Here is a 21,345-nt window from a genome sequence, read left to right as displayed (position 1 = left end):
ACACTGTAATACATGGATGAGTTACGGAAACAGCGTAACTCGCTGGGATACGCGGTTTCCATAACTCCGATAGAAGGGAATGGCAGTTACAGAAGCAGAGTAGCATGCTACGCTGTTTCCGTAACTACTATTCAGTTCTATGGGAGTTACGGAAACTGCGTAGCTCAGCGAGTTACGCTGTTCGCGTAACTCGACGATGTAACCAAGAAGTGACCGGAAGACAGCGGAGCCAGGTAAGATAGAACGGGGCCCCGTTCTAGAGATAGACCTCTGGGATCCGCATCTATTTAAAATTTATAACATGTCATAAATGTCCTTCATGGAAAAACCACTGCGTGGTGTCATCTGTAGGGGGTGTGTGCGGCGTCATCTACAGGGGGTGTGTGTGGTGTAATCTATAAGCTACAGAGGGTGTGTGCTGCGTCATCTACAGAGGGGGTCTGCGTGGCACCATCTCCAGGGGGTCCGCGTGGCACCATCTCCAGGGGTCAATGAATGCCTCACAGGTAGAGTAACTGGGCATCTACAGGGGGTCTACGTGGCATCTACAGGGGGTCTGCCTGGCATCTACAGGGGGTCTGCCTGGCATCTACAGGGGGTCTGCCTGGCATCTACAGGGGGTCTGCGTGGCACTAACTACAGAGGGCATTGTGGTATCTGCAGAGAGCACTGTGGCACTATCTACAGGGGGCACTGTGACATTATCTACAAAGAGCAGTGTTTGGTACAATTTACAGGGGGAAGTGTGTGGCATTATCTACTGGGGGCAGTGTGGAGCACCATTTACAAGGGGTACTGAGTGTGACACTACCTACGCTGTTTATTACGCTACCAGTAGTGATCAGCACAGTTTGCCTAGCCCTAGTGATAAAGTGAGACATCACCTGCCTGTAAAAAACCAGATAACCAGAGACATACCAGCCACCATAGTAGTGGTCAGCCAAACTAGTGCAGACATTTTGTTCACACACCCACCAAAGACACCACACACTAAACGTCCCTGGAAAAAAATAATCAAATGATGGCAACTGTGTACCTGTCATATTTGCGGTCAGTTATATATAAACATCGTCTCCTACACAGACCTCGTGTCTCTCGCTGTCTATTATCCGCTCAACTGACATCTACATTTCTATGGAGATGGCTGGTGCAGTGGAAATCTGAGGAAGGTATTATTCAAACCGTCCAATCAGATGCTGCTAACTGGTTTGTACCACTGAGTAAACTACAAGGGTGGGCTCAGATCAAACCAATTGTGACATTACAGATTTGTGGCCGGATTTGGTTTCTTGGAAACTGCTGCACTTTTTGAGTCTTTATTTCTGTGGTGTTTTTCCCTATTGACTTTATAAGGAAAAGTTATAACTGAGGTAAAACAAGAATTTACTACCACCTGTGCTCTTGCTATATGTAGTATTACGCCTGCAATATCTGGTCTCTGTACAAACAGCGGCTCTTATGTTTCGCATGACTCCATGATCTTATGTGTGAAATCCCAGGATAAAAATATTTGCTCAGTTGCATTTTTCTATGCAGTTTATAAGGTAAGCAAGTTAATTGTAAAAATGAAGATTTGCCCTATATCCACATTTTAGTGTTATGTTAGTGTCATCATATTGGATGGGTGATAAAAACGTATAGGAATTATCGAGGCACTCACCGGAATAGCAAAACAGTTACTTTATTCAAAAGATCTCAATCAGGATGTGGAATTAGCCTACGGCCGTTTCACGTGCGTACACGCTTTCTCAAGGCCCTGGCGTAACTTCCTTTACCTGCTTTTTTATTCACAAATCAGTATAGACTGTTACGTAACGTTACGCTCAATTTTTACGTTTAAGACGAATTAATAGCAGTGATATGACATTTTATGAACAGGCAGATGAGATGAGTAAAAGACTGGAATTAAGAGGATATCCGTTAGAATTGGTAAGGGAAGCTTTGAACAGAGCAAGTAATAATAAATAGTCATCGCTATTATAACATAATAAAAAGAGGAAAAAAATTATTGTTGAAAAGGACAAGAGGTTAATTCTATCCTTTGGCCATAGTCCAATGAGTGATGTGATCTGAACGAGCATTAGAAAGAATTGGCATCTAGTTGAGAATGACCCACTACTTATGGAGGTCGCAGTTAGAAAACCAATAATATCTTTTTGCAGATGTAGGAATTTAAAGGATATACTGGTCAGGGGCCGTTTTTCCCAAAGAAAATGGGGAAATGAGAACTGACTATCAGCCAGAGGACCGAAGGGGAATCATAAATGTGGGCAATGCAATTATTGCAATTCCATTATACGCACTAGGAACCGTAATTTAGGGGGCTGTGCGTTTGAAATCAATGAGCTGATAACATGTAGAACCCAATATTTGTATATGCAGTGATCTGTAATTGTGGGAGATTTTATATAGGAAAAACTATACAACCCATGTATATAAGGTTCCGTGAACATGTAAGATCATTAATTACAGGTGAGGGATGCCCTAGGTTGATACAACATATGCAAGAAAAACATGAAAATAACGCACGATGTATGCGATTTGTGGGCATAGTTCACATTAAGCCGTTATTGTCTGGAGGAGACAGACACAAAACTCTATTGCAAAAAGAGGCAGAAATAATCTCACAGACAGGGGCGCTAGGACCTCTCGGTCTTAATGACTGAAACGACCTAAGCTCCTTTATAACGTAAACCTTGTTGTTTTTAAATAATGTAATTAATAAATTGTTATTCTAACTTGATATAATTATGGTGCATCACTCACAAATGTATATTGTGCATTTATTTCCCTGTCTTTTTGTATTATTATTCTGTTACGTAACAGTCTATACTAATTTGTGAACAAAAAGGCAGGTAAAGGAAGGGACGCCAGGGCCCTGAGAAAGCGTGTACGCACGTGAAACGGCCGTAGGCTAATTCCACATCCTGACTGAGATGTTTTGAATAAAGTAACTGTGTTGCAAGTCCGGTGAGTGCCTCGATAATTCCTATACGTTTATATCAAGTTGGTTTGTGCTGTACTTTTCGATGAGCACCTCCGGGGCAACTTATCTGCTCAAATCCATTAAGAAAAATAAGCCATTCGATATACTCCAATTCCAATAGTCACTGGTTCAACAGTGCCAGCCTTTTCTTTCTTCCTACTAATATTGGATGGGTGAGATAATGTGACCGATAGAAGATAAGTGGCGGTTTCCCTATTTATGGAGGTATCACACATTGTCCTCTCATATTATTGATGAATTGCTGTGAGGCCTCCCCTCCTGAATGGTAGATGTATGTAACTTATAGGGTAATTGCACACAAGGGGGATACAATGCGTATAAGCACACAGCATATCCGTCATGAGAGCTGCAGAGAATTCCGCCAGGAAAAACGCACGAAATTGCGGTGCAGTTTTTCGGCCGGAATCTCCGCTGCGGAAATACTGGTAGAAAAAAAAAAGTTAATACTTATCCCATTCTCCGTTGTCATAGCGACGTGTCCCTCCAGCGTCGGACTGGAATATCTTGGGCCCACCAAAGAGAAATCTCCTGAGGGCGCACTCTCCATTCACACAGAAAATGAGCACATCCACTTTCATTTGTATCCTAATCTTTGTTATCATTGCACATACAGAACATATGATCAATAAGATCTAATAGGTAATTTATTAATCACTTCATAAGAAATAGACACTAGTTGGTAAGTGGTTATCTCCATAATCACAGACCTTTTGGGCCCATTATTGTGTCAAAGTCTGATCACACCAGAGGATCCTCTGGTGAGACAGTCCGACCCTGCATCCCTCTGCTCTGAGTACAGCCAGGCCTCCTGGTATGACGCTGCAGGCTTTGATTGGCTGCAGCAGTCACATGGGATGAAGCTTAATCTCAGGAGACCAGGCTGCACTTAGAACAGAGGATCGCGTCGCTATGACAATGGCCGGGGGTAAGTATGAAGCTATTTATTATTTTTAAACCGAAAAAAACTTTTTTTCTCTGGATTTGCAATTTTTGCAGTGGAATTGCAGCATATCCACCACAAAAATCTCAACATTTGCCTATTTGTTGTGGCTTTTACCTCCCCATTGAATTTGATGGGGAAAACCCGCAACAGAAGAGCAGCGATTCCGCAACATGAATGGACAGGCTGCAAAATGAAAATACAACATCGCAGGTCAATTTATGAACGATTTCTCTGTGGATTTTTTCAAATCTCATCCACCCTGCTGCTACTGTAATATTCTGCGGATTTTCCACAATAAAATCAGTTGCGGAAAATCTGCAGTGTTTTACGCTGTGTGTCCCTTCCCCAATCATCAAATTTCACCTGTGAGTCCACTCCTCTTCATAACAATATATGACATGTCTACACTCCACTTTACACTAGTATTTTATGACAGTCAGAAAAGTCATCATGCAATTATTTTAGCCAAATGCCGCCATAACAACCAAAATGCCGTCAATTGCCATTATGCCAGCAACCACGATGCCACTATGCGAGCCACAATGTACTTTAGCGCAGCCACAGTACTGCCAATGTCTCAATGCCAGACCCAATGCTTCCATGATCGCTAAATTGTTCTCCATGCCAGCCACTGTGCTCTAAATGGCAGCTAAATTGGCCCCATGAAATCAAGAATGTCCCTTCTCCCAGTCAAAATGCAGCCATGACATCTGCAATGTCCACAATGTCCTTTATCCCAGCCACTATGCTCCATGATAATCTAATGCTCTCAATGCCAGCCATATTGCCCTCAATGCTCACTAAGCCAACATCAATAGAACCATGACAACTAAAATTCCCTCATTGTCCACTTTAAAAGACACAATGCTTACCTAACATCCACAATGCTTCCCTGACACTGTCACAATGCCCCCATGACAGCCACTATCCCCAAATTACTCATATGCGTACCACAATGCCCTCAGTGCCAATTACAAATTTATCGAGCAACCAGAAAGCCCTCAATTATATCTATGCCAGCATCAATGCCACCACAAAGGCCACATTGCACTCCATATCAGCCACAATGGCCTGAATGCCTTTTTTGCATACCTCAATGCCCCCATGACAACTCAAAGTCCCTAGGTCAACCACAATTCCTACTATGGCAGCAGCAATGCCCATGTGCCAGCCACAATGCTCCTATAAGAGCCATTATGCCCACATGACCATCCACAAAATCTCCATTACAGCCACAATGCTCTCAATTCCCCTTTTGCCAACAAAAATGCAGAAATTACGCAATGCCCTCCATCACAGTCACAATGCCATTACTGGCCCTATTCCAACTAGATTGCCCCTATTCTACGCACAATGCCCTTAATGCAAGCCACAACGCTCACATGACACACGCAATATGGCTTATCCAAATATCCCAATGCCAGCCACAATGGCTCCCATTCAAGCAACAATACCCCCATAACATATCTTAGGACTGCCAAAAAGCCCCCATGACAGCTACAATGTCCACAATCTCTTTTATCCCAGACACAATGCCCCATGACGACCATAAAGCCCCCAAAAGGACTCTTACAACAGTCACAAAATCCCCATGACAACCACAATGACACCAATGCTAGCAACAATGCCCTATATGCCAGGCACAATACCCTCAATGTCTCATATACAAACCAATTACAATTCCCCATGAGACTCACAACGCCGTCAATGCCTACATGACAGTCACATGCCATGCCAGGTACTTTGTCCTCATGACAGTCATATTTCTCTAAACGCCCCCTATGCCAGCCACAATGCGCCCTTAGCAATTAGCAATACAACCATGACAACCACAATGCCTCTTATGACAACCACAATGCCCCTTAACCAAAATGCCCTCACGGCAACTACAATGCCCTCATTGTCCACTTTACCAGTCACAAAGCCCAAATAAAAACCACGATGCCTCCAAAAAAGTCACAATGACCTCATGACACGGTCTTTAATCCCAGTCGCGATGTCCCCATGAAAGCCAATATTCTCTGACAACCACAATCACAAAATGCATCATATTCCAGCCAAAATGCCTGCAATACCAATTACAATTCCCAAAGGACAACAATGCTCTCAATGCCAGCCACTATGCCCCCGTGAAGGCCACAATGTCCTCCTTTGCAGTAAAATTCCCCTTAATGCAGCCTATGTCTACTCCAATGCCCCCATGACAACTACAACGCCTTAGGTTGCAGAAGCAAAATGTCAACCTCAATACAACCATGACACCCAAAATGCCCCTTGACATACTAATTGCCCCCATGACAACTAGACTGCCTCATAACTCACTTTAGTAGCCACAAATACCCACATAAATTCCACAATGCCTCTATTACAGCCATACTGTCTCTAATGCCAACCGCAATGTCCACACGGAAGTCACAATGTCCCCATGACAACCACAATCCCTGAATGCCTCATATACCAGTCAAAATGCCTTAGTGCCAATTTTAAATGCGTCAAAAAAACAACAACACAATGCCCTCAATTCTCCCTATTCCAGCTACAATGCCCTTCATGCCAGCCACAATTCCCACTTGAAAGCCAAAAATTTCCATTGGGGAAAGAAAGACGTTGATGCATGTGTATGTTGGAATGTAAATGCAGTGCACCAATGTACAGAAAACTAAGGAATTTACAATGCCCTTAACCCCTTCCCTCTTTGGGCACTTTTGACCTTCCTGACAGAGCCTCATTTTTCAAATCTGACATGTTTCAAATTATGTGGTAATAACTCCGCAATGCTTTTACCTATCCAAGCGATTCTGAGATTGTTTTCTCGTGACACATTGGACTTTATGTTACTGGCAAAATTTGCCCGATACATTTAGTATTTAATTGTTAAAAAACACCAAAATTTAGCGAAAAATTTCAAAAATTAGCATTTTTCTCAATTTAAATGTATCTGCTTGTAAGACAGGCAGTTATACCACACAAAAATGTTGCTAACTAACATCCCCCATATGTCTACTTTAGATTGGCATCGTTTTTTGAACATCATTTTATTTTTCTAGGACTTTACAAGGCTTAGAACTTTAGCAGCAATTTCTCACATTTTCAAGAAAATTTCAAAGTGCTATTTTTACAGGGGCCAGTTCAGTTTTGAAGTGGCTTTGAGGTCCTTAGATATTAGAAACCCCCAATAAGTCACCCCATTTTAAAAACTGCACCCCTCAAAGTATTCAAAACAGCATTTAGAAAGTTTCTTAACCCTTTAGACATTGCGCAGGAATTAAGGCAAAGTAGAGGTGAAATTTCCAAAGTTCAGTATTTTTTTCCAGAAATTCATTTTGAATCCATTTTTTTTGTACCACAGAAGGTTTCACCCAAGAAATGCAACTCAATATTTATTGCCCAGGTTCTGCAGTTTTAGGAAATATCCCACATGTGGTTCTATTGTGCTACTGGACTGAAGCACCGGCCTCCGAAGCAAAGGAGCACCTAGTGGATTTTGGGCCACCTTTTTATTAGAATATATTTTAGGCACCATGTCAGCTTTGAAGAGGTCTTGTGGAACTAAAACAGTGGAAACCCCCCAAAAGTGACCACATTTGGGAAACTACACCCCTCGAGGAATTTATTTAGGGGTGTAGCAAGCATTTTGACCGGCCAGTTTTTTTGCAAAAAGTTTTGGAACTAGGCCATGAAAAGGAAAATCTACATTTTTTCAAATAAAATGTAGGTTTAGCTATTTTATTTTTCATTTCCAAAAGAACTAAAGTAGAAAAAGCACCACAACATTTGTAGAGCAATTTCTCCCAAGTAAAACAATACCCCACATGTGGTAATAAGCGGCTGTTTGGACACACGGCGAGGCTGAGAAGGGAAAGAGCGCCATTTGGCTCTTGGAGCTCAAATTTAGCAGGAATGGTTTGCGGAGGCCATGTCGCATTTGCAAAGCCTCCGTTCGGACAAAACAGTGGAAACCCCCAACAAGTGATCCCATTTTGGAAACTACACCCCATGAGAAAATTATCTAGGGGTACAGTGAGCAGTTTGACCCCACAGGTGATTCACAGAACTTATTGGAAGTAGGCCGTAAAAATGAAAATCTACATTTTTTCAAAGAAAATGTAGGTTTAGGTATTTTCTTTTCATTTCCACAAGGACGGAAGGAGAAAAAGCACCGCAAAATTTGTAAAGCAATGTCTCCCGAGTAAAACAATACCTCACATGTGGTCACAAACATCTGTTTGGACACACGGTAGGGCTCAGAATGGAAGGAGCACCATTTGGATTTTGGAATGGTTTCTGGGCGCCATGTCACATTTGCTGAGTCCCTGTAGTACTAGTACAGTGGAAACACCCCAAAAGTGACTCCATTTGGAAAACTGCACCCCCTGAGGAATCATCTAGGGGTATAGTGAAAATTTTGATCCCAAAGGTTTTTTGCTGAATTAATTAGAATTAAGCCATGACAATGAAAGAATTTTTTTTTTCCAACAAGATGTAGTTTTAGATCAACATTTTTCATTTTTACAAGGAATAGAGAAGAAAAAGCACCCCAACATTTGTAAAGAAATTTCTCCCGAGTACGGTAACACCCCATATGTGGTTATAATCAGCTGTTTACATATATGGGAGCATTCAGAAGAAAAGGAGCGGTATTTATCTTTATCGTAGATTTTGCTGGAATGGTTTGCGGACGCCATGTTGCATTTGCAAAACCCCTGATGTACCAAACAAAAGTGACCCCATTTTAGAAACTACACCCCTAAAGGCATTTATCAAGGGGTGTAGTGAGAATTTAGACTCCACAGGTGTTTTTCAGAAATTAATACGCCGTGGATGGTGAAGTGAAAATTGAAATTTTTCCACTGATCTGCCCATTCACCGCACAATATGTTGTGCACCTAGAAAATCTTACCCTATAAATTGTAAAGCGTGTTCTCCCGGGTATGGTAATGCCTTACTTGCAGCCATAAATTGCTGTTTGGGCACACTGTAGGGCTAAGAAGGGAAAGACCGCCATTTTGAGCATGGATTTTGCTTGGTAGTAGTTCTGTTTGGGGTTTTGCTGGTATTTCTGTTTATAATGTGGGGGTATATGTAATCTGTGCGGAGTACATCAGGACATAATAAGAGGGTATAATAATGGGGTAAATAATACAATTATCCATAGATGTGTGTTACGATGTGAAGCGATCCGTTATGCACAGGCCGGTGTCACAATGATAAACGGTTTTCTTTATTATCCCCCTTCTGTAACGCTCTGCACCTTTTGGGGACTTTTTCTCCTTCGTAGTTTGGGAAATATTGCTGGGAAAGTTTTGCGCTGGTATAATACGGGCATCCTCGCTTCCAGCGGATGTGCTATGTCCATTCCCTTTCCTAGTTCCTAAATACTAGGGCCCTGAAACTGAAGAAATGTTCCCCTCCGGCCTGCACATTGAGATGTTTTTCATCACCGCATTACTAGTGCCATAACTTTTTTATTTTTCAGTTGATTGAGCGGTGTGCGGGCTTGTTTTTTGCGAGACGGGCTGTAGATTTTATTGGTACCATTTTAGAACACATACGACTTTTTGATCACTTTTTATTTCATTTTTTGGTAAAGGAAATTACCAAACACAAGCAATTCTGGCGTTGTTTTTCATGTTTTTTTTTTACGGCGTTCACCGTGCGGGATAAATTACATAATAGTTTTGTAGTTTGGGTTGTTACGTACGCGGCGATACCAATTATGTATAGTTTTTTTTATGTATTGCAGCTTTTGCACAATAAAATCACTTTTTTTATAAAATCATTTGTTTTCTGTGTCGCCATATTCTAAGACCCATAACTTTTTTATTTTTGCGTGCACAAAGCGGTGTCAGGGATTCTTTTTTGCGGGACGGATTGTCGTTTTTATTAGTACTATTTTGGAGTAAATGTGACTTTTTGATCACTTTTTATAGCATTTTTTGGAAGGAGATGTGACCTAAAAACAAAGATTCTGGCGTTGTTTTTCATGTTTTTTTTTTACGGCGTTCACCGTGCGGGAAAAATTACATAATAGTTTTGTAGTTTGGGTCGTTACGGACGCGGCGATTACAATTATGTATAGTTTTTTTTAATTTTTACGGTTTTTCCCATAATAAAAGACTTACTATGGGAAAAAAGTCAGTTTAGCTTTATTTTTATTTGAAAAGTGTGTGTTTTTATTGTTTTACCACATTTTTATTACATTTTTTTAACTTTTTTGACTTGTCCCACTAGGGGACATGAGGGCCTGATGCCCCGATCGCTACTGTAATACACTGCACTACATACGTAGTGCAGTCTATTAGCGCTGTCAGTTATTCACTGACAGCAAGCCTATGAGGACTCGCCGCAGGCGGTCCTCATCGGCTCACGTACAAGGCAGACTCAGACGACATTTTCTGGCGTCCGATTGCCACAGCAACCCAGCGATTGCGTCACTGGGTTGCTGGTCGGGTTAAAATCTATTGAGCGCAGCATCTGAGGGGTTAATCTGCCGGATCGGAGAATAGCTCCGGTCCTGGCAGTTACAGGAGGGTGCCAGCTGTATAATAAAACTGTCACCCCGCGGTGATGGTGCCGGCTCTGCTCCTGAACCCGCACCATCACTGCGCCGTACATATACGGCGCTTTGCGGGAAGCACCTTCCGGCAGCGCCGTATATATACGGCGGATGTCGGGAAGGGGTTAAATATCTATAGCCAATATATGTACTACTAGACATATATCCTTATATACCAGGAAGGTATTACCACACCTCTGAAAGTCCAGAGCTAGAAACTAGCCTGATAATTATCAGTAATTAATAATAATATTAATTACCCGTCCTCTGATTCCTCTATTGCCGCTGACTGGAGGATTCCATATCTTGCTTCTCTTCACTTTTAAATAGACACCTAGAAAAAAAAAAAAAGTGGTGTGATAATACGTTCCTGGTATATGCTATAAATGTATTGGATCAGTAAAGAGATGTTAGTGTGCCTTGTTTCTAATAAAACCCAAACATTTTTTTAACCAGTTCAGGACCGGGCTGTTTTGAGCCTTTAGGACCAGACACCGTTTAGCCCTTTTTAGCATGTGTTAGTTATAGCCATTTAACTTTTTTATTTGTTGGGCTAACGACTTGATTTTTGCGACGTTTTTTCCGTAGACAAGGCAGGTTTCTTTTTCTATTGTTTTTATACACATCCTTTTTGCTATTTTAGAATTTTTATTCATAAAGTTTGAAAATAATAGTAAAAAAATAAGCTTTTTTACGTTTCAGCTATTTTTTTTTGGGTAATAACATAGTTTTACCCTAAAATAGACCTATTATCATTGTCTACCGTAAATTTTTATATATTACATGTCTATATTAGGGTAATTGGGCCAGCGCTAGCGTTACAACGATGGCGGGGGGTATTTTATGTGTATTTATTATTTAATTTTTTTTTAACTTTACTTTTATTTTTTTTAATTACTATGGTCTGTCCCTCAAAGGTCAAAAAAGACCTTTGGGGAACGTTATATATTTTTGTCCTTTCTTTTAAACCATGCTTTTCCAATGTAACTAAGCTGCACAGCAGCCCCAGTTACAGGGGAAATCAGCCCTCTCATAGTGACGATTGTCACTAATAGGGCTGTGCTGGGTCTAGTTAGACCCAGCAGCAGTCTGTCAATAACGGCACGCGGCGATCATGTGACCAGTCACATGAACACCGGGAGGAATAGAGAGAGCGGGGCTGCCGATGCCTCTATTCCTATATACAGCATTCATTGAGCGCTGTGTAAAAGAGATCGGAGAAGACAGAAGCAACGAAAGCTGCCTCTATCCTCTCCTCAGGGTCCCCGGCAGTCACTGACAGCCGGAGACCCGACATTCAGCTGCCCGATCGCGCGGGCAGCAAATTAAAACCCGAGCCGTAAAAAGTCTATGGCTCGGGTTTTAAGGACCCTGACCGCTGGCCGTAAAAACACAGCCAGCGGTCGGGAACCAGTTAAGGAGCACTTAAACCCTTTCTGGGATACATTCTGAGGAGCAAAGCTGGAGATTCCACTTCAAGCCTTTCTATCCAAGAGAATGCAAATACCACCCCATCTTGACTAGAAGCCACAAGTAGGATATAATTGACTAATCACAACACCAAAATTAGTCACCAATCACATTAAAGATCAGATGTCTAGAAGAAATAGCACTCTACTCCACATCTGTATAAAACAGAAAACCATTCTACACACTATTCAGTGGACCATTTACAACTTATTTATAACATGGGCCTAAATGTGACCTAGAGAGTACACAGTAAAGCAAACATCATCCATCAGGAAAAATATCACACATTCAATAAAGACCACACATGTGCCATGTTATGACACACAGTGATATCACTGGTAGTGAAAATAGCTGGACAATGACTTGTAACTTTTGGCCAAATGACTAGAGAGGCAAAGAAAAGGAGACACATCAACTATAATGCGCCACTCATAGCAAAAAAATGAAAAACCCTTTGAGTAAAATCTCTTTTTCTTCTTTGCTCTCCTAAATTAACAAGTTTTGACACAATGCTTCAATAACAGCGAAAATTGACCTATGACAGCTACATTGCCCCTCATCACAGCCACTATGCACCCATGACATCCACAATACCTAAATGGCTCCAATGCCAGCCACAATACCCCAAAAAGACACAATGCTCTTCAGGCCAGCCACAATGCCCACATAACACCCGCCATGTACCTTATCCCATCGCCAATGCCCCCATGCCAGCTACGAAGATCTTATAAGAGCCGCTATGCCTTATGCCAGCCACATTGCCTCCTTTTAAGTTACCATACACCCACGACAGCCACAATGATCCTATGACACATATAATGTCCATCATCTCCACCAAAATTTCGCAATGACTGCCACAATGCCGACAATGGCCCTTTTACTAGCCACAATGCCCTCACGATACCCTTCAAGATCCATAATCCCAGCCACAATGCCCCATGATCCCACCAATGTCACAATGACAGCCAAACTGTCTCTTATCCCAGCAAAAATTCCACCAAGAAGACCAATGTTCCCATTACAACCATAATCCCTAAATTCTTCATATGCCAGACACAATGCCTTCAATTTTAACTTCAATTCCTCGATAACCACCACAATGCCCTCATTGCGCTCTATGCTAGCCACAATGCCCCCATATAGGCCACAATTTGCTAGAAAAAATACGCTCAATGCCCATATGCCAAAAAGAAAGCCCATGTGGCACCCATAATGCCTGCATGCCAGCTTCAATAATTAAAGGATACCCAATATATACATTATGCCAGCCACAATGCCCCAATGACAAACGCAAACCTTGAATTCCCCTAATGCAGTCACAATGCCCCAAGACAGCTAAAAAGCCCTGAATTACCAATTTGCCAGCCGCAAAACCCTCCATGCCAGCCACAATGCCCTCACTTCTTCCTTTGCCAAGCACAATGGCTCCATGCCAGCCACAAAGTTCCAATGCCAGACAAAAATCTGCCATGCCTGCCACAATGTTTCCATCACACCTGCTATGGCCATTATCCCAGCAAGAATGCCAAGGCTGCCATGACAGCCACTATGATGTCAATGGCCACTATGCCAGCTACAATGTCCCCATGCCAGCCACAATGTATTTTATCCCAGCAGCAATGCCGCCTACAACCGTTATCCCAGCCACAATGCCCTCAATGCCCATATACAAACTACAATGCGCCCATGTCAGCCAAACTCTGTTTTAACCCAGCATCATTACTACTATGAAAACCACATTGTTCCCATTACAAACACAATCACCTAATGCCTTATATGCCAGACACAATGACTTTAATGCCAATTTAAATTCCTCGATCAGAACCACATTGCCCTCATTGGTTTCTATGTCAGCCACAATGCCCCCATGTAAGTCACTATGCACTTCACAATGTCCTGAATGCCTGCTTTGCGAGCCACAATGCTGGCATAACAACTAGAAAGACCCCAAGACAGCCATAATGTCTCTTGTGCCAGCACTTTCATATTCACCAACAACCACATGAGACACAAATTTCCATGCCAGCCAAAGTGACACCTGCCAGCCGCAATGCCCTCATGACATCTGCGATGTCCCTTATCCCAGTCAAAATGCCCATGTTAACCAGTGTTCTCTATGCCAGCCACATTGCCAACCGATTACAAAGCCCCATGACAGCCTCAAAAACCCCATGACAATCATAATGCGACCAACAAATCACCAATAACCCATATCCAAGCCAAAATATCCTCATGACAGCTACAATGTCCGCAGTGTCTCTATTCCCACCCACAATGCCATCAAAACCCATTATGCCAGCCACAATCCCCTCAATGCTCTAAGCCAACCACCATAAAACCATGACAACCACAATGGCCTCAATAACCGTATGACAACTACAATGCCCCATGACAATGTTAGCATAACATTCCCAATATCCCTTATCTCCGCCAAAATGCCCCATGACACCCACAATGTCCCTTATCTCAGCCACTGTCTTTATTACAGCCACAGTGACCTCCATGTCAGCCACAGTTCTCTTCATTCCTTTTTTGCCAACCACAATGGGATTATGCCAGTTACAATGTCCTTCATGTCAGCCACAATGCACTCAATGCCCCCTTTCCAAAAAGAAAGCCTCCATACCAGCCACAAAGTCGACATGACAACAGCTATATCCCTTTTCCCAGTCACAATTTCCCCATGCCAGCCAGAATGTACTTTATCCCAGGAACAATGCCGACAATGCCCCTTATGCCAACCACAATGCCCCAATAAACAATACATTTTTCTTAGGGTTTATCACAAAAATTTCCTCCATGCCAGCCACAATGCCCTGAATGACACATATGCCTACTAAAATGTCCCTATGACATCCACAAAGTTCCATGCAAGCTACAAAGCCAACAATGTGCTTTATCTATGTCACAATGCCATGAATAGCCCTTATGCCAGCCCCAATGACAACCACAAACTTTTAAAGCCCATATGCCAACAATATTGCCTTCATGACTATCAAAATGTCCTCATGTCCACTTTTGCTAAACAGAATGCAATCCATGCCAGCCACAGTGACCTCACTTCCCCCTGTGCCAACCACATTGACTTAATGACAACAACATGCATTCAATGTCCCTATGACAGCCAAAAAGTTCTCACTTGCCTGACACAAAGTTCTCCATGCCAATCACAATGTACTCACTTCCCCTTTGCCCATCACAAAGCCCCCATGCCAGTCATGATGGCACATGCCAGTCACAATTCTACCATGACACCGGCAGTGTCTCTACTTCCACCCACAATACCGTCAACCCAAGCCAACCACAATACAACCATGACAATCACAATGGCCTCAATGCCCCTATGACAACTACAACGCCCCATGACAATGTTCCCATAACATTACCAATATCCTGATCTCCGCCAAAATGCCTTCATGACACCCACAATTTTTCTTATTTCAGCCACTGTCTTTATTACAGCCACAATGACCTCCAGGCCAGCCACAGTGCTCTCCAATCCTTTTTTGACAACCACAATGGGATTATGCCAGTTACAATGCCCTTCATGTCAGCCACAATGCACTCAATGCCCTCTTTCCAAAAAGAAATTCTCCATATCACCCACAATGCTGACATGACAACAGCTATATCCCTTTTTTCAGTCACTATTCCCCCATGCCAGTCACATTGTACTTTATTCCAGAAACAATGCCGCCAATGCAAGCCACATTTCCCACATAACAACCGCTATATGTCATCCAAATATCCCAATGCCAGCCACAATGGTTCCCATTCAAACAACAGTGCCCTTATAAGAGCCACTATGCCCCATGACATCCACAAGGTGCCTTATCCTAGCCACAATATCTCCATTACAGTCACAAGTCCCACTATTCGAGCCACATTACCCTTAATGCCCCCATAGCCATTCATTATACAACCATGACAACTACAATGCCCTTAATGCTTCTTATGAAAACCACATGACAACCAAAATGTTCTCATGACAACTACAATGCCCACTTTCCCAAACACAATGCTCACTTCAATACCGAAAGGTCTCCAAAAATGTCACAATGCCCTCATGACAGCCACACGGTCTCTAATTCCAGTCACGATGTCCCCATGAAGGCCACAATGTCCCCTTGACAACCACAGTTCCCGAATGCATCATATACCAGAAACAATGCCAATCAATTACAATTCCTCGTGAACAACCACAATGCCCTTAATGCTCCCTATGCCAGTGTAGCGCCCATGGCCGCGGGCCGTCGGGTTTACTCACCTCCCGACGCCCGCAGCCATGGATCTGTGAGCGCTGGCCTCCGTCTCCCTCCTAGGAGATGCCAGCGCTCACTTCCGCTCCGTTCGGCTGGATCCCGTAGGGTGCGCGCGCATGCTCGCGCTGGCCTTTAGGAAATCGTCATCACCATCAACTGCCACGATTTCCTGGTCTATAAGAAGGCCCCTGGCCTTCTAATCCTTGCCTGAGTGTTGTTAGTCTTTCCCAGTCTGTCTCGCAAATAGTTCCTTAGTGTCTCCCGTTCCAGCTGTTACCCGTGCCCTGTTACCGTTCCTGTATTCCGTGTTGTTCCTGTGCCTGCCCGCGTTCAAGTGTCTTCTGCCACGTCAAGTGCCATTTGCCACGTCAAGTGCCACCTGCCACGTCAAGTGTCTTCTGCCACGTCAAGTGCCATCTGCCATGTCAAGTGCCATCTGCCACGTCAAGTGTCTTCTGCCACGTCAAGTGCCATCTGCCACGTCAAGTGCCATCTGCCACGTCAAGTGTCATCGGATACTGGCCGCCACGTCTGGCGCCACTTGCCGCACCTGCCTCCATCCGTGCTGAAGCCACAGCCACCGCACGGACTATTTCAGGTACCCAAGCATACTCTCTACCATTTACTTCTGCTTAGACTGTGACCTGGTCAGCTGCCTCCCCGCTACGGCGGAGCGGCCTAGTGGGTCCACATACCCTGTGCCTGTGACAGCCAGCCACATATATCCACAGAGACATCAAGCGCTCCATCCAGTAGTGGAATCCCAGGCCACAGGGGGATTCCTCTTCTCCAGGGTGCTACAGTGGCACATTCTGCAGGAAGGGCTGTGCTACCTACAAGGGGGCTGTGTGGTACTACCTACAAGGGGGCTGTGTGGCACTAACTACAAGGGGGCTGTGTGGCAGTACCTACAAGGGGGCTGTGGGACACTACCTACAAGGGGGCTGTGCGACACTACCTACAAGGGGGCTGTGCGACACTACCTACAAGGGGGCTGTGCGACACTACCTACAAGGGGGCTGTGCGACACTACCTACAAGGGGGCTGTGCGACACTACCTACAAGGGGGCTGTGCGACACTACATACAAGGGGGCAGTGCGACACTACCTACAAGGGGGCTGTGCGAAACTACCTACAAGGGGGCTGTGCGACACTACCTACAAGGGGGCTGTGCGAAACTACCTACAAGGGGGCTGTGCGGCACTACCTACAAGAGGCTGTGTGGCACTACCTACACGAGCAAGTAGAAAAAACAGTAAGGCAGCACTTCCAAAATGAATAGCAGCTTTATTCATCCGTGCAACGTTTCAGTCCAGGAGGACCTTTCTCAAGCTTGAAACGTAGAATGGGTGAATAAAGCTACTATTTATTTTGGAAGTGCTGCCTCGCTGTCTTTTCTTCTGGTCTACGCTAAGGGACCATGGATCACTACTACAAGGGCAAGAAGAAAAGACCGTAAGGCAGCACTTCCAAAATTAATAGCATTTTAGATTTTAGTGAGAGTGGTGGGCTGATGGTCATTTTACTGTGAGGGGGGCTGATGGTCATTTTACTGTGAGTAGGGGGCAGATGGTCATTTTACTGTGAGTGGGGGGCTGATGGTCATTTTACTTTGAGGAGGGGCTGATTTTTTTTTCAGGGGCGCCTCAAGTCCGAAAAGGTTGGAAAACTCTTTACTAGGCTACAGGATCACGCCGGCCTACGCAAGGATCCAGTGGTCGGTGTTGTGGAACAGTTCAGTTCGTCGTGGGAACGGGCCTAGGTGAGTAAAATTTTTTTGTTTGGTGGCACTGCCTTCAAGGGAAGGTGGGGGGCTGTATGGCACCGTCTACATGGGGGAGTTGGGGGCTGCATGACACTGTCTACAAGGAAGAGGTGGGGGATTATGGCACGCACCGTCTACAAGGAGGCTGTATGGCACAATCCACAGGGGGCACTATCTACAGGACTGTGTGTGCAGCCAGGGAAGGGGGAATTATACTATGTGGAGGTCACTAAGCAGACATTATACTGTGTAGGGGCAGTACAGGGGGCAATATGGCACTTAGGGGGCACAATACTGTGTGGGCACAATTAAAGAACAAGATACTGTGACCTTGAAGGGGTTATAATTTATTATATTATCAAAAATTATTATTATACTGAATGACGGCACTAAAGGGTCATTATACTGTGTGGGGGCACTATAAAGTTCATTATACTATGGGGGGTATTTATTTATGATGGGGTGGAGCGCCGAAAGATAATGTTGCATGGGGCGCCATCTATCCTAAGGAAGGCCCTGCTGACAATAATGACCTCAATGACTCATATGCCAGTCAAAATATCCCCATGACAACCACAGTGACCCCAATGCTAGCCAAAATGCCCTCCATGCTAGCCACAATGCCACTATGGGAGCTATAGTGCCCCATGCTAGTTACTTTGTCCTTATGACAGCCACTATTCCCCTACAACACAATGCCACAATGCGACTATGACAACTACAATGCCCTCACTGTTAATTTTACTAGCCACTATGCCCATATAAACACCTAAATGCTCTCCATGCCAGCCATACTGATTCTAATTTCAGCCACCTTGCCACCGTGAAAGTCAAAATGTCACCATGACAATCACAATTCCCAAATGCATAATATGGTAGTCAAAATGCCCTCAATACCAATTCCTTGATGATAACCACAATGCCCACAATGTCCACCATCCCAGCCGCAATGCCTCCCATGGCAGCAGCAATGCCCATGTGAAAGTCACAGTACTCCCTTTAGAGCCACTATGCCCCCATGACCCCCAAATTGTCCCTTATACCAGACATAAAACCCTCCAGCCACAATACCCTCAATTCCCCTTTTGCCAACGACAATGCAAAAATGACAGCCACAATGCCCTCCATGCAAGTCACAATGCCAATCATGGCCCTATGCAATTTAGAATAAAACTATACTAACCAGAAGGCCCCTAATGCAAGCCACAATGCCATAATGACAACCACTATATGCCTTATCCCAAATAGGAATACCCCAATGCTAGCCACAATGGTACCAATTCAAATAACAATGTCCAAATGCCATCCACAATGCCCCCATAAGAGCCACTATGTCCCAGTGACACACACAATGTGCCTTATCCCAGGCTCAGTAGCTCCATTACAGCTACAATGCCCTCCATGCCAGCCAATATGCTCTCAATTCCGCATTTGCCTATACAAATTCCCTATGACAGCCATAATGCCCTCCACGCCAGCCACAATGCCCTTCATAGCCGTAAAATTACCTTGAATGCCTCCTATGTCTACACCATAGCATCCATGAAAACTACAATCCCTCACATGGCAGCAGCAAAAGACAAACCACAATACAAGCATGACAACCACAATTACCCTTGATGGCCTAATTGCCCCCTTGACAACTACAATGCCTCATTGCCCACTGTAGCAGCCACAATGCCAACTTATTCCACAATTCATCCATGACAGTTATAATGCCCCCATGACAGCCACAGTGTCTAATCCCAGCCACAATGTCCTCATGAAAGCAACAAAGTCCCCATGATAGTCACAATTCCTGAATGCCTAATATGCCAGTCAAAATGCCCTCAATGCCAATTATAAATTCCTCGAGAATAACCCCAATGCCCTCATTTCTCTCTATGCCAGCCACAAGGCGTACATGACAGCAAATCTTTCCTAATGGGAAAGGGCAGATTGTGATGAATGTGTATGCTGGAATGTAAATGCAGTGCACCCATGTGTAGAACACAAAGGCATTTACAATGCCCTTAAATATCTATAGCCAATATATGTACTACTAGACATATATCCTTATATACCAGGAAGGTATTACCACACCTCTGAAAGTCCAGAGCTAGAAACTAGCCTGATAATTATCAGTAATTAATAATAATATTAATTACCCGTCCTCTGATTCATCTATTGCCGCTGACTGGAGGATTCCATATCTTGCTTCTCTTCACTTTCAAATAGACACCTAGAAAAAAGAAAGAAAGCGGTGTGATAATACGTTCGTGGCATATGCTATATGTATGCATATGTATTGGATCAGTAAAGAGATGTTAGTGTGCCCAGTTTCTGATAAAACAAAAATACATTTATAAAAGGGCCATCAAACCCTTTCTGGGATACATTCTGAGGAGTCTAACTAAACTAGAGATCCACCTCAAGTCTTACAATGCAAGAGGATGCACAGACCACCCCATCCCGACTAGAAGCCTCAAGAAGCCACAAGTAGCATGTGTTTGGCTCTGAGCAAAAGCTCTAAATGAGTCCCCATGCACTTGACCGCAGTTTCTATCCGTAATTGCAAATCCATAATTACGGATAAACTGGGGACCCACTCATTTCTATTGGCCAGTGACACCTTTCCGTATATTTACGGATGTGTGTCCAGGCCGTAGAACTAAAAAGCAAAATATAAAACATGTCCTATTCCTGTCTGCAATTGCGGCACGGACTCACCCATAGAAGTCTCAGGGAGCGTGCAAAATATCTCAAGAATTGCTATGCAAAGGCAGGAAATTTCTTAAGAAAATGGCACCTGAGCGATTATCTGACCTTTTAAAATGGGTTTGGACATGTTGGTAACATCATTTGTAGTCTTCCTTTTTTTTGCGGATCTGTAAATAGGGATGCACTACGGACCATATTTGTGTACAGAGTGGCAGATAAGCGTTTGACTACAGATCCGTATCCTCTAACAGCTCATCACGCCCCTGCAAAGCAATCGCGGGGTGGCGATGGTTGCTATGGCAGCCTGGGGGTTTAATGAAGTCCCCCAGGTCTGCCATCTTTGTGCTCCTATTAAGCACTTAATAGAAGCCTGTCAGAAATACGATATACTGCAATACATTAGTATTGCAGTATATAGTGCAAGCGATCCAGTATAGTATATAGTGGATCGCTAGTTGAAGTCTCCCTAGGGGGACTAATACAAAAAAGTAAAAATCTGTCAAATAAAGTATTTGTTTTATGTAAAAAAATATATATATATTATAAGTTTAAAATAAAAACCTTTTCGCATTTCCCCACTAAAGCATTGCAAAAAAATTAAATAAATAAACATAATTGGTATTGTCGCATCCGTAAAGGTC

At 43.6% G+C, this 21,345-nt stretch overlaps 1 long non-coding RNA gene across 2 annotated transcripts in view; it reads right to left on the bottom strand.

Annotated features, from left to right (window-relative positions):
• The window catches only part of LOC142664551 (uncharacterized), a 186,220-nt gene that overhangs the window by 150,772 nt on the left and 14,103 nt on the right, over nt 1-21,345 (bottom strand). For both annotated transcript variants that reach the window (XR_012851314.1, XR_012851313.1), the window contains exons 2-3: nt 20,152-20,225; nt 10,767-10,840 (exon numbers count right to left, since the gene is read on the bottom strand). This is a non-coding gene — a long non-coding RNA (uncharacterized LOC142664551). The remainder of the gene's footprint in view (nt 1-10,766; nt 10,841-20,151; nt 20,226-21,345) is intronic.

The sequence above is a fragment of the Rhinoderma darwinii genome, chromosome 12 (assembly GCF_050947455.1).
Source record: "Rhinoderma darwinii isolate aRhiDar2 chromosome 12, aRhiDar2.hap1, whole genome shotgun sequence".
NCBI classification, from domain to species: Eukaryota; Metazoa; Chordata; class Amphibia; order Anura; family Rhinodermatidae; genus Rhinoderma; species Rhinoderma darwinii.
Note: the sequence above shows the minus strand (reverse complement) of the source record. Positions and strands in the feature narration are given on the sequence as shown.